A 15000-nucleotide genomic window follows, 5' to 3' on the forward strand; every position below is an offset into this window, starting at 1 on the left:
CCTAATCTTACAAAACATACTAAACTATAGAGCAGTATTTTGATTAAATTCTTCAACTTTCCATGATCCTAGACACTGTTTTATGCATGACCTTGAATGCACATAACCAGAAATTTTCAATTCACAGAGACCTTCTCTTTGCAAAATATGGTAAGCACATCAGGAGTGGATGTCTAAGTAACAGCATCCAAAATTTAATCAAAGATTGCCTTGGACAACTGCAGAAAGTCAGACTCTCCCTCAGCGATATAACTTGCCAGAATACTCATTGCAGAGGTTGCCAGATAGGTGACTGAGTACAGAGGCTGAAATTACTTCCCTGGGCTTTCCTTTGTTCCACAGAGGTGCTAAAGTTTTCAATATTACTGTTTATTATAGATGTCCTTTTAGTCCGCAGCAGCTCAGGTCAGGCGCGGTGGTGCCCAGGGTTGGGACCTCCACTGGCGCCGAGGAGAAAACAACCCCTTAAATGCCCCGAAAAGAGGATGCCAAAGATGCCCACATCCCCAGAGCAGAGAAAAAACCCCACAGTCAAGCAGTGGCCAGGAAAGTCATGGGGAGCAAGGCGTGGGGGTCTTCTCAGGGAAAGCCCCCCAGCAAACACAGACTCCGCGGGACCTCTACAAGGTGGGCACTCTCATCAGCACAACTGCCAGCTTTCCCATATAAAAAAAGAAGGAAGCTAACTCATTTAACCAACTACCATTAACTCACGGCAAGCCCTTTAACCATTAACGCCGGGGGTGCCTTGGATGCCACGCTGACCTCGGCTACACGGCTGCTCCCAGGAGGGCAGCCCGGAGCTCCAGCCAGCGCCTCCCTGAAACCAGCTAAGTCAGTTTTTCCATCTCTAGGACAATATTGCCTCAGAACGCCAAGCGTAGTCTGGAAGGTGTTAGCAAATACATGGGAATTTGGATTTCTTTATGAGCTACTCAACACATAAAATCACTCATGCTCTGCAAGAAGCTAGTCTGCTCATCTGGCGTGCAAAAACTCCCGCACGTTCAGGATTCAAACGCCGTTTTGAACAATAAGCTCAAATGCAACAGTTTGCATTGCAAGACCTCAGATACCTTAAAGATTTACATCTGCTGGCCCCCGTTCTCTGCTCCACACCCTTTTTTACAGGCGCTCTTCATTGCGACAGCAGTGCCCTGCAGGAGCCGCCTGCGTTGGGGCAGAGCATGCAGCGGCATTAATGTACACGGCGACGCAGCTGCCAAAGCACAGCAGCATGAAGAAGCACGTAGCATCGGAGCACGCAAACATTTCAGCCAGCAGACAACATCAGAAGCAGCAACCTGGAGCGGCAGAGGTGGGGAGCACAAAACTGTACTCTTTAGGTCTTCCCCGTGCAGCTATTCAGGAAGCACAGGATGTTTCATCTAGAAACCACTTCTTTATTAGTATGCTACCCTAAACAGGCAGTGAAGCAACTTGATGCTAAGAAAGGATGGACTTAACAGAGCATTCATTTTTTTTTTTTTATTATTATTTTTTTTCCTCGGCACCTAGGCTGTTTCAAATTAAAGAGAATCCGGCTTCAGGAGGCAGTGCTATTTTAATCATTCCAATGTGTCCAGTACGGGAGATGAACTCAAAAGGTGAATATTAAAAGTAGTTGTGGAATTCAGTCATTTTACGAATGAACACATAATAGCCAAAGGCAAAACCGGAAGGCAACTTCACTTCCAATCAGTGTTTTCATTTTATTGAAACCAGATTGGAATTCCTGGAAAGAAGCCTACATATCACATCTTTAATACTAATTTTCATATACTCCAGTAAAACTGTCAGGGTGAATCAGTTGTTGAAGAAAGCTTCCTGTATAATTTACAGATGTACCTCCCTGTAGCCTGCGATTTCGTCCTGAATCAGAAACGTGGTTTTGATCATACTCACAGATTTCCTCTCACCTGTACAGGTTTTCATTGGCTCTAATTTGATTATTAAAATTGGACGTTTTATGGCAAAGCTGGTGATAAAAGTAAGCCAGCTGCTGTATACTCAGCAAGGCTTTACTTTATGTACTTATATACACACACACCTATATCTCTCAGAGGTGATGCACGTCTGTACACAGATACACTCCCCTAAAATTCATCTTTTTAGGACGAAATAGCATTCAGAAACCAAACCGCTCCATCTATTTGGTGCAAACATCGTCATCTCTCCAAAAACATCAAAGAACCTATAAGCGGCAGAGGATTTCCAAACGGAGATAAATATAACACTTGGATGACGACTGTAAGAGCCTTTTCTCCTAAGCCCCACGATAAACCCAGCGTGTTGTTTGTTTGAAGCGGCGTCCAGCGAGGCTGTGTGGCCACCAGCCACCACGGCCGCCTCCGAAGCCGCTCCGTTTTGCACCGATAGCTGCTCTTTTTGTTTCCCCGCGAGCCGCCGGCCTGCCAAGACCGCCTGCCAAATCCCTTCCCTGCAAGCACGCAAAAGAAAGAAGGACGAGCGCGCTCGCGAGCCCCCCGTGTCTTAATTCCCCCAAGTGCTGCTGTAGGAAGCGCGGCATTATTCCCGCGCTCCGGATGGAGGGATGGGGTCGGCAGTGGGATGCAGGGGTCGTTTTGCAGGGCTGTTGTAGCAGTACGTCTGCTCTGTTCGGCTCTAGGTAGTGTCAGCACTTCCATTAAAGCTCCGTTAGTCTGGGCTTTGTAACTCATCTGTAAAAATTTGCCCAGGCTGCAGAAACTTGGCAAACAAGGAGTGTGTTGTGGGGTTTGGGTTTTTTTTTTTTTCATCCCCCCCCGAGTTGTTAAAAAAAAAACTTGGTTTGGCTGCTTTTTAAGCATCTTTTGACACATGTATAAAATGTTTATTAGTTTTAGACATTTCTGTGCTTGTAAAACTCAAAATTAGCTTCATTATAAAAAAAAAGAAATTCAAGGAAGCTGGAGGGCATCTCTGGAGACTTCGATTCAAACCCTGACGCAGCCACAAGTATAAATGAGAGCCTACTTGTCTCAGACTAGTTTCCATTCGTGTGCTTCACAAAACCAGGGCTCCGCATCGGCACGGGGGAAAGCTCTCTCCCGCGAGCCCCGGGACAAGCGAGGCAGCACCGGACGAGCTGGCAGAGCCACGGGCAGGAGGTGGTGCGTCTCAGTCTGCTTCACGCTTTGCAAAAGAGCCCGTTGTCTCCCCCACATGTTTTAGCATCACAACATCCAGCCAAAGGTGAAAGAAAATCTGAGCAGAACATTGAAATCTAGTATTAAATATTGCGTGCTGTCCTTTAACCATTTAATTATGGGGGAGGGAGGAGAGAAAGTGGAGGAAAATAGCCGAGGAACCAGTGTCTAAACAGCCAAGTATCACATGCAACGTGTTCCTTCAGCTGAAACCTCGTTTCGGCTTTTTGGGGATGAGAATATATTGCTTTCTTACACTGTGAGTGGGGTATTAATGCCCTGGCTGGACCCGGCTCCCAGCACCTTAATACAGCAGGATGGTCCCGTTCCTGCCTAACCCTACACGACTGAACACCTCTACCCCAAAATAAGCCAGAATTTCACCGAGACTGCTCTTCACACTGCGTCTGGAAGGTGGAGCAGGAGGGTACGCTATGTAGATCCCCAAATGTCATGCTTAAGACAGCAGCAAAAACAGCAAGGCAATTTTCACGTGCTTGGCAATGATCAGTAATACACTGCAATATGCATATGCCAACTTCTCTTTGTATTTTAAGTTCTGTCACTACCATCTAGTTCATTGCGTGATGTTTTAAATTTTTTTTTTTTTTTTTTTGCAAATATAGGATGATTTTCTTCTTTTCAATTTTAAAAGAAGTGCTTTAAAAATGTATCAGTACAAGGCTGGGTAGCAAAGTGGGTTAATGCACAAGCATTTCACCTCCAGAGGCTTGGTTTCAAAGTTGGGTTGGACGTCTGCTCGTCACATCACAGACTCACGGCTCCCTGGCACAAATGGCAACGTCTGCATGCAGGCAGTCCATCGCTGGGATAAAATAGCAGGTCATCGCAGGTCAAGACCACAGCATAATGTAAGAAACAAGGTTAGAAATTACATAAACACTGAACGTCCAAATTAGATTCAGCCATTTCTCTAGTTAGCAGATACATACGGCAGAGTCTATATATTTAAAGTATATGGAAGATGAATAGAGGTTTTGTATGTTTGTTTGACGTACCGATGGAGTTGTGATTTTGCAAACACATACTGAAGTCTATTCATAATCAGCAAAGCATGTAAACATACCCTGAGCTTCAAGGCTATGCTTAAGAGCATACTTGAACAAATCTGATATAATTTAAAAATCTACAAACTTTTCGCTGTTCATGCTACAAAATTAACTTTGCACTCCTTAGCATCAGACAAAGCTGATAGTTGAATTAATGGGTTGCATTTCATCTAGACAGAAGAAAATAATCCAGACCTGCAGTAAATTCAAAAACAGTATTTCCTGCAGTGTTTGCACTAAGCAAGCCAGTAATACTCTATATCTTAATCTCTCCTTCCTCTTCCTTTATGTAAAATCCATCAAGACACACATTTGGAAATACAGAACCTCTGGCAACATGTTTTCTAAGTTTGTCTCCTCTTTATTTGTCTCGGTGCCTTACATCTAAAGCCATTTAAAAGGCATCATCTGAGCACACAGAAAAGTAAAGTGATGTCTCTTAAGCTGGTGGGGACCAAAGTGGTACCTACACCTGGAGTTATGGGGTGCTGTGTAAGATACTCACCGAGCACCATGAGCGCGTGGCTGCCTTCATGCACTCCAAGCCAATAACGACAATATTCCATGTCTCCTTCTGGAGCTCTTCCCTACAGGACATGATGGACATGTCCCAGTGGGTATCCAGCACTCCCTGTGGAGTGGAAAAAAGGAAGATATTGTTTATTCCTGTTCTGATAGAAGAAAGCCAAGAATTTTTAAGCATTCCCAGACTATTATCATGGCGCTCTTTCATTGCCTGGCTGCGCCTTCTCCCAAACCCAGCCTTGCAGATGCACTGGAGTATACAGATCCCATTTGATCCCGAGGGATTGCTTCCACTGGAGTCTTCCGGGCATTGTTCTAGGGTTACTCCTTGAAAAGTCCAAACCGAAACCTAATTTTCCTACTCATACTTCTAATTAAAATGTCCTCATATCTAGCCTGCATCAACCACACGCGGCCTTCTTCTGCATTATTGTCAACCATCTGAACAGCTTTTCCTCAGGCTCTTCAGTCCTGAATGAGTGGAGATTTGGCATTTCTAGCGCCTCTTTTTCCAGTGTTGCAGCAACATCAACTTTGAGCAGTTCGCAGTGGATGGATAGAAATTAGAATAAAGGCATTTATAGTACATGAGCAAAAGCCCCACCAAAACCTAATGCTTCAAAAGACACAGATCTAGAAATATGCCTTAAACAACAAAAAGGGTAAATGTTAACGTGTGTCTATTAAATGCAACTTAAAGTATTTTGCTTCCCAAACTGCTCATTGCAATACGTAAGATCACTCCGTATTTGCTCTCTTTTCATACTCTTCCCTAAGCACCCATTGCAGACCCCGTCACTGCCCATGAGAGAGCACTGGGCTGGATGGACTGCCCCTCTGACCTCGTACGACTGCTCTTTCCTCTTCGGTTTTGCTCAACAGTATTACAGATCAAAAAAGTGTCATAATTACATTTCAAAGGATGAAGATTTTTATCTCTCTCCTTAAAATTTACACAAAGCGATAGGAAACTTTTTTATATGCATGATACTGAATCATCAGTGACCAGCCCATGATCCCCTGGGGAAAGCAGGGATGCCATTAGCAATCCAAGGGCATTCGGTGTGGCACAGCCCTAAACACCTTCTGAAGTAACTCTTCCATGCTGAGAGGATAAAAGAAGAAAGCAAGAATATTTCTGTTTAATAATAAGGAGAATATAAAAAAATCATAGATGTATCAGAAGTTTAGCACAAGTCTCTAACCCATAGCATTCACAATAGTGCTTCCTGCAGCATTTTTGTTTCACCAAATCATAAAAAAATCTTCAGTACCTGAGCGTGGTGGCAAAGTCCCCAGCAGAGTCTCGGATCTATTAGTGGGTTCGTTTTGCCCAGGCATCTTATATTTGGCGTTCCCTTTAAAACTATCTTGGGGACGTTCCTATGAACTATCGTAGACTTATGAACCTGGAAATAAGATGATCTACATCAAGTGAAGACCAGAATTATTGCCACAGAGGTGACAAACTCCATGCACCAAATTTGATCAGGAAGATGGTAATGACTTAGGTGTGGCACGTCCGTAAGCAGATCTGCATTTGGAGTGATTAGGATGGCATGAAACTCAGACTCCCTGAAGGAAACAAGAAGCTTTCTTGTCTCCCTTCCTCATCCAGATTATCAGAGGCTGCCCCAGTCCCCCTGCCCCGTGGGCCATGCAGATCCCGTCGCAGTCGTAGCACAGGACGGTATTTCTCATTACTAGTTGAGGTGACTCTTGTTTCATTTTGACTATGCAGAGCTATGCACTCAGGCGGTGGTACCAGAGAGGGATATTTTTCTGCACACATCTCGAAGCTGGAAGGGAGCATGGATGCAGGTCCAACACAGCAATGTTTATCATTATGATCCCAAGACTAAGTTTCTTAAATTGACTAAAACATTAATCTAACGGATCAGTCTGGAAATGACTCACCTCCTACACAGCCGGTACATGTGTAAGCTGAAGTCCCACCAGGGAAGAGCTAATGGAAAGACAGAGCTAGTTCAGCCGTCCCCATAGCTCATACCAGTCTGATAAGGAGAGACAAGTACAGAGAAGGACAAGAACAGAGAAAAAAAACCCACAAAATAAGGCACAATGACCTTCCCTCTGATAGGAGTGACCAAGGAACCCAAACCTGAGACAGACCGAGAAGTACCTTGAGGAACAAGAGTCCAAGATTTCATTTGGGCATCATAATGGCTAAAAGGATGGATCCTGGGAGTCATTTTTTGGTAGCGCCTGATCATAAAGCAGAGATAAGACCTTGGATCCCAAGGTACAGACCTGAAATGTTTACTGATTAAACTGAGGCCTCCACTTTCCTGGCAGAGAAGCAGAGCAGCAGCCCTAGCATAATTTTATCCAGCATAATTTTATCACTGTGTAAACCTATATTCCACCAGACGAGGCTTCCTGTTGAAATAAAGTAGCTGTCATTTTCTTGGAGGCCCTGAAAGCAGAACCAAAAGCCTCTTCAGTGTGGAAGGGAGGACTGGGGAGGGGGGACAGGCATCACTTTTTTGGAAAAAAGCAAAGCAAGAAAAGCAAACAGGAATTTCTTAGTTAACTCCTTGTTCCAAGTCCAGAGTCAAGTCCGCTCACCTGCATTTTGGGAATAGAGCAGCAGGCAACTCCCATTCCTTCTGCTTGCTTGGGAGACAAAGATGACACCAGTCAAAAAGCGCATGTCAGCGTCGCATCGTTGCCAGTGGCGTGCGATACGGCAGCGACTGTCCTGCTCCAGTTCCACCCAAGCCTTGTTTCAATAAGGTGATGCATCATCCATCGGGGAAACAGCGCTGGAGGACGAGGTGCCTTCCACGGGGAGTGATCTGGAGCACTCTTCCCAGGAGGGAGAGATCCAGCAGGATGGGGGGCCGTGCATGAGCCCAACAGCACGTGCCCCGCAGCTGGTCCCGCTTGCAGGATGGGTGACAGGGCTGCCCAGGATGCCAGCCTCCGCCTCTAGCCTCTGCTTTTGGGGACTGAGAAGCTTTCGCCACCAGCAGTGCCCATAAGATCCCCATTACACAGGGCAAGGAGACGAGAAGGACAGGCTGCAAGGCTGCCACCTCCGCTGTGTCCTTCACTGTAATTTGCAAACCTCAAGAGCTGCTTCTTCAAATTGCAACCATTTCTCCTCCCTCAATTTTGCTTTCCAGTGCCTAAAACAAGCTAGCCTGGGGCTGGCAGCAAGCGTCGTGCCTTTTGGAGTAGGATGAGGAAAGCCTTTGTCCTGGCTCTGGAGGGCAGCCAGAGCGGATGGAAAGACACGCGCCTTGAGAAGGCAACATTTTGTCATATTTTCCCGCTTTTGGTTAGTGTCTGATATCACATCTCGGGTCACCCGGTGCAGACAATTAAAATGAAAATCCCACAAACACTGTGAGTAGTTGCAGAAGGCCGGAAAAAAAGAAAAAAAAAAAAAGAAAAAAAAAAATCACAAGGCTTATTTTCCAAAAATAAAATCTCTCTCAGAAAACATATCAAAACAGCCAGCACTCAGCACTGTGAATAAAATTATCAGACTCAATAAATATTTTATGCTTCCATTCTAATTGCCAAAAAAAAAGTTAATTTCTGAAGCAAAGTTTTTTTTTCATCTTTATTTTTAAACCCTTAACATAATGACTGAATGCCTAATATGAAATTGATAAATTTTTAAAAGGTTTCTTTGAAAAAATTCAAAGCTGAACTTCAGCAGAAGACCACAGGGAAGTCTATAATCTTTAGTCGGACGCCTGGCACACCACCGCTCCGGCCGGTGCCAGCATTGCATTCTGACAGAACAAGTGTTGCATGAGATGTGAAGGATGACTCTGGTCTGCCGAAAAACCCTGGAGCAGGTGTTCCTCATCCTCATTTGCAATGGAGCATGGCCCCTGGCTCAGTGAGCTGGAGCAAATGCGCTGGCAGGACCCATCATGTACCTGCGTGCTGAGATGCACTAATGATAATGGATGCAGGCCTATTAACCACCCCATTTGTAATGGCACACAACGCTGATTGCTCGGGGAGTGAGTCAGCGGCTTTCCAAGAGGGAGCGGGGAATGCCGGGAACCCATGATCCTTTGTGCATCCCTTCTGCTCTGCTGGGTGTACAACTCTGTTAGTCTTTATTTAATAATACAAATGAATACATGATTTGCTACATGATTATACATGAAGATAAGTCACTTTGGGCAGCACAGCGTCAGCCTCGTTGTCTTGGGCTGCGGATCGGCTCAGCTTCTGCATTTTTTTTTTTTTTATTTTATTTTTTTGCCGGGGCAGGAGGAGGTCCCTGGCTGGGCTTAATCTGAGAACCACCAACTCCAGGGCAAAAGTCAAGAGTCCGACAAGCACGCGTAAGCTTCGGGGTTTATGGAAAGCTTCTGCTTATCTTTGAGTGAATTTTTCAGCGCAGCTAGGGAAAAACGTGCTACTCGGCTTCTACCCTTCATTGCCTCGCTTTCCTTGGGAAAGAAAATCCTCCAAGAATAACCTTTAAAGACACACACCCGGGCTGCACCGCTGTTTGTGTTGTTCTTAAATAACTCCTTGCTGCTCCGTTTTATATAAACGACTCTTGCTGAAAGCCTGTTCCCCCCGTTTGTGGAATAACAAGGCAATTAGGAAAGGACGCACTCGTAAAAAGCAATCGTTAATAAATAGATCACGTTACCTGTAGGTACTTGATTCCACGGCCAACTTAGTTAAATAGTCACTTTTGGGCCAGAATATTGCAATCAGCAAAATACACTGTAATTATTATTGTAAACCTAACTACTGGATTTGCCAGGTTCTTGGCAAAACCAAATAAGCTGCTTACGCTGCCTGCTTCGCAGCAGCTCTGTTTTGATTTCTTTGCAAAAAGTGTAAGAGGGCTCTTTTGTTACATTTTGCAAAATAGGCAATTTGGTTGCCAATTTAGTCTAACAGGCAAATGTCTCCAATTATTTTGCTTAATAAAGTGCTGCTTTTTGTGCACAGCAGCCAACATATGAAAATAAATAAGAAAGATCAGATCTTACCTGAAGTTGTAACAACCACTTTGTATAAGTATGGTTCCCATTGCAATGTTTCATATATGAAGCTTTGTAAGCAGAAAAAAAAAAAAAACAATTTGTGCACATAAATTGCTAGATAACTGCATCAAAATTGTCTGGCACGTTCTGGTGGCTTTACATCACTCCAATAATGCAAACAACTGTAAATATGGCTTAAAAGTTGATTTAATGAATTAGTTGAGCATCTTTGTATCTAAAAGTACAAAGCAACTGAATCCCACCAGCCAGACTGGGTCTAATGTTTCTATTTTCTTCTGCTTTTCCCTTGGCAGTCAAAGTTTTGAGTTTGAATGACTGTTCAGCAAAAAAAAAAAAAAAAAACCCAAAAACCCTAATATAAAAGAGGCATATACACATCACATCTCCACAGTCTTCCTGTGGTCAGGTAAAGGCCACAAATAAATGTCCGTACAGATATATGCAAGAGCAATCATATTATGGGAAATCGTGTCTGCTGGTCCACGATATATTCTATCTATAGGGGTACAGTTCACAAAGACTGAATGTGAGAAGAATGAAGAATGGGGACTTGGCCATTAAATGTAACATCCCAATATTAGCAATTAACCATATAATATTTTACTGTTCTGATTTTACCCTTGCTCAACTCATTGCTTTAAAAACCAGACTTGGCAAGCCAGTCCCCCACCCCCCTATACATACAAACCACTTTGCTGGCAGTCACAATGCAGTCATCAAAGGGGCTGGAATTTCTCTATATGTATTGTACAGTATATTTCAAAGGAATTTTTCTGCCATGCACAGTATATCAATACTCAATGTGGGAGTAATTTAACTTCTTAATTTATTGCAGCAGTAACAGCATTTTCAAACTGGTCATAAAATATTCTTGTACTCTTCTAATCTGGGTTTTCAATGTTCTATAATGGGAATTCTATGAATAATATTGGGAAGTGAGAGATATTTTATACGGTATCTCTAAGGGAACAGTGTTATTGCATAAAAGTTAGGTGACATGGGAGAGACTGATAGAGGTGGTGTTTAAAAAAAATTTACCCTTCAGGATTTGTCACATGAATAATAATGATTTAGTGACATTTTTCCGTCTTAAAAATCAAATCTACTGTAAGATAGGGTTACAAAAAGTGTGTTCTAATTATGAATGGCTCCGAACCATATAGAGCAAACACAGCTAGTATCAGCTATCTAATGGCCATTGCAAACCATCCAACTACCCTCTCTTGTCCAGTTTTGAATATATTCTTACTATTTTTTGTATCTTGCTATTGTTAAGGCCCTAGTGAGATCAAAGCCGAGCTATAGGACAGGCCTCATAAACAACAGCTACGGGCGTCTGCTGGAAGGATTTGCATTCACCACCCGCCGCCCGGACAGAGGAGAGGAGCGGGGAGCACCGCTGTCCTCCTCTCCCAGGCAGGGCTGGAGGTGGGTTTGCCCCGGACCCCAGAGGAGGGTCTGCAGCGAGCCAGGCACCAAATCTGTCAAATCTCATCCCACGTTGCTTCTTAGCAAGCGAGATGTTTTCTAAACACGGGATGGAAAATTACAGAGGTCTTTCCACAGGAGGTCTGTGTAGATGCTCAGAGGTCCTGGCACCGTGGTACAGCAGCCAGTGCTGCAGCACTTCCAGCAGTGCTAGCGTGGCTTCCCTGGAGATTATTTTTCGAATTTCCTTTCAAGGATATTTGTCCTCTGATACTCCCTAGAGGTCAACAACCACCTGCCTATCACCTTTTTGATTGGCACACAATTTTGCCTTGGCTGCAAAGAGAACCTTGTCCTTCCTCTCAATCGATGCTCAGCCTCGAGCTTTCTTGCTTTGCAGAAGTATCGCAGGCAGCGGTGCAGAGCAGCGCGGGTCGCCAGCGCCTCCTCACCCCATCGGTACCCACTGCCAAGAGCTCCAGCCTGGGAGCAAAGCCCTAGGCTCCACCATCCTGCACACCCCGACCCCAGTTTTTCTACGAACGCTTCGTTTGCTCGCATTTTTGGAGCAGCGGGTTTCATGTTATTGTGCTTTCTGTTTTTTAGCACTCCTGGTGAAATTTATTGTTGTAAAGCGCCCTGAGCACACTGGCAGGGAAAGACAATTACCCAGCATTTCCAGTCTCGGAAAAGTGTAATTGTGATATATACGTGCGCTACCTTCCAACACAGTCCTACGGCCTGAGTCTCATCTTTCCAATTCGACACCGCTGCCTTGATGCACTCTGTCCAGTGCACCCTGCAGATGGGGGCTGTGTCCGGGCTTCTGCACTTTGAAATAACCTTACACATGCAGGCACAAGTTAGGGACTTGGGGTTGAGGCACAACGTGCGATGGAGTAACAACTGTCGTCAGTATTTCAACTCATTGTAGTATAATTACATTCACATAATTTGAATAAGAACCTACCCTGAGCCTTGTCGTTGGTGTACAATTAGAGGATGCTGGGCACTTTTCGATGAAACTGTTTTCCAGGGAAACAGCCACTCATTGAACCCAAAGCTTTTTATGGAGCATCAAAAGCTCAACAACACATTGAACCAGTCCCTGCCCAGTTTCCCTGTGCCATAGCTTTCGGATGGTCACACAAAATGAGCCAAACCCAGTGAGCTCAGGCTGTCAGGGCAGAGCCACCATCCCAGGGCTGAGATGCAGCTCGGGCACATCACCGTCAAAGCAAAACGAGGGGACTACGTGCTGGGGTCCAGCCAGTTGAAGTAGATTTTTCTGGTCAGCCCCTCAGCAGCTTTTCTGGCACTTACTACAAGCTCCAAAATCAGGGACGAACCAGCAGCTTCTTCCCAGCTTACCCTGACTGAAGGAAGCAACGCACGGGATCTTGCTGGGGCACCGAGCCCAGGGAATGGGCATTTCCAGGACAGACTGTCACACCGTGTGCATTTCTAAGGTCTAAAAAGATCAATACTTGAAATACTGTCCCGATACACACCCTTTTTTCCTCTTGCGTTTTTATTTACTGCCATTTGGTCATTTATTTGGAAATAAAGCACACAGAATTAAACATGATTGCACAAGGGTTCGCGTGGGACCGGCCGTCCTGGACTGGATCAAAGGTCCATCCATCTCAGCGCCTGTCCCTGCCTGCAGCCCAGAGCCAGCGCCGAGGGAGGGCTGCAAGAGCCAGAGCAGGGAGTTGTGTTTCCTACAGCTGCGCTCTCAGTTCCCGGGGATGTGAGTAACAAACAGTCCTGCCCTGATAACTTTTGGCCCGCACTCCTAGCTTTTAGTCCCCGCATTGCCTCGTGCCCCTGTTCCCCATGCAGAAGCCACCCTACACCCTTGACCCTCCTCGTGGCCTCTTTCTATACCCAGACGGAAGGACTGCAGGTGTATATTCTATATGAAAGTGCATGATAGGTTTATATACTAGCATTACAGTGCTTTTTTATCTTTCCTAATATTTCTTCATATCATTTGCCTTTTTTTCCTTTTGACACTGCTACTGAACACTGAATGTACACGAGTGCATGTATACCAATGCCCAAGACCAGGCATGACTATCCCTAAGATGATATCTCCATTCCCTATAATCATTAATTATTTTACACAAGAAATGCCAAGCAGCTGGAGGCTTGGGAAGAATTGATTATGAGCTGACTTGAGAAGGATACAAGACGGATGCAAAGGACAGGTGGCAGAAATTCCCCATATTTTCACCATCACAGAGTTTCACATCAATTCAGTATTTTTTTTGCAAGACCTAAAGCACTCCTGCTGCTTGGTCTGAGACATGAAGGATCTCGTGTCTGCTTTTATGTGTGTTAGCCCTGCTGTATTCTCCTGACTGTGTAGCACAGCTGGGCTTTAGTTACCTCTAAAGCTGACCAAAGGCAGCACGATTTCCAGCTTCATACACATGGGTTTGCTCATGTGTGTGCCCACAGACATGTATGCACACACGTATGGAAATTTTTCCCCCCCAAAAAAAGTTTCCAGGCAAAGAGAAGCCTCCGAGGTTACCAACAGCACAGGTTAATTGACATTTTTTCAGTGTCACTGCTTATGCCTTCTGGTATAGCTAAGGCTGAGAGGAATGATGATTGCCCTGCCTGGCTACCCATTTCCAGAGCTGCTGGTCAATGGCAAAACATCTGGAGCTCAGTGAGAGCTCCCTTCAAAAATTAAGAAAACTCTGGTTTTCTAAGAGCTTCATCAAACCTGAGATGTTTCAAACAACATTTCAAGCTCAAATGAATTACTTTTTGGACAAAAAAAAAACCCCACTTTTTCAAGACAAAAACATTTTCCTGGAAAATGTCCAAGCTTTCTATTTGCCAAAATTTGAAGTTATGCTCAGGGGAGAACGGAGTACCTTTGGCACATCTGCTGAAACTAGAGGAACTGTGTCTCTGGCTATGGTGAAAGAGGAGGAATGTAGCAACTTAAGCCTGCTTTCTGGGGTCAGGAAGCACACAGAAGAAGTGATGAAAAACAGCCCAAAGCAAGAGGAGAGCGATTTAGTTTCTCTTCCATGAGGCCGCCTCAGCAGCTCAAGGCGGGGGGGAAGGAAAAGAGGGGAAAGCTAGAAAGAAAGATGAATGAACAAAAACTGAGGGTGGCTTGGTTGGGGTTTTGGTCTGTTGTTTTTTTTTCCTTTGCCACCTGCAATGGCTTTTGTAGAGATATCAAAATCAAGAAGAGAGAAATCGGATCAAAAAGACTGAGCGGATTCGCTTGTAGCAGAAAATACTGTTGGCACCTCTCCTTTGGTAGACCAAGAACCACACGATTCCTCGCTATTGTTAAAGGAGGATTTTCCTTGAAGTCCAGCTAATCCATTAAGGGAGCAGGCTAGCAGGGGCAATGGGCCAAAAGAAGCTCTGAAAAAGAAACTCGGAAAAATGCTGTGGTGCTGCTGTAAGGGTTGGTGTCTTATCCCACCGCACAAGACAAAGGATTAGCGTGCTTATCTGGGAGCAGCAAGTGAGCCTCAGCAACGGCGCTGCGGCACAAGCACTCGTAGGCATCGGTTAGTGGGCAGCAAGGAGGAAAAAAAAAAAAAGAGAAAAAAAATAAATCAATCAGCAGAAGCCCTTGGGAGAGGGATATTTTGAGGCTCTCCGACTTCGGCAGTGTGCTCGGTGCAGAGCGGGAGCGGTGCGGAGGGCTGGGAACACGGCGAGGCTGGCAAGGAGAGCAGGGTACACAAGCACGCGCGCCAGCGAGGCCCTTGGTTCATGAACCTGTCAGTCTAAAAGCCTGTTTATGCTTAGCCAGTCTGCTGGAAGCAC

This window comes from Gymnogyps californianus, chromosome 6 (assembly GCF_018139145.2).
Source record: "Gymnogyps californianus isolate 813 chromosome 6, ASM1813914v2, whole genome shotgun sequence".
In the NCBI taxonomy this organism is placed as follows: domain Eukaryota; kingdom Metazoa; phylum Chordata; class Aves; order Accipitriformes; family Cathartidae; genus Gymnogyps; species Gymnogyps californianus.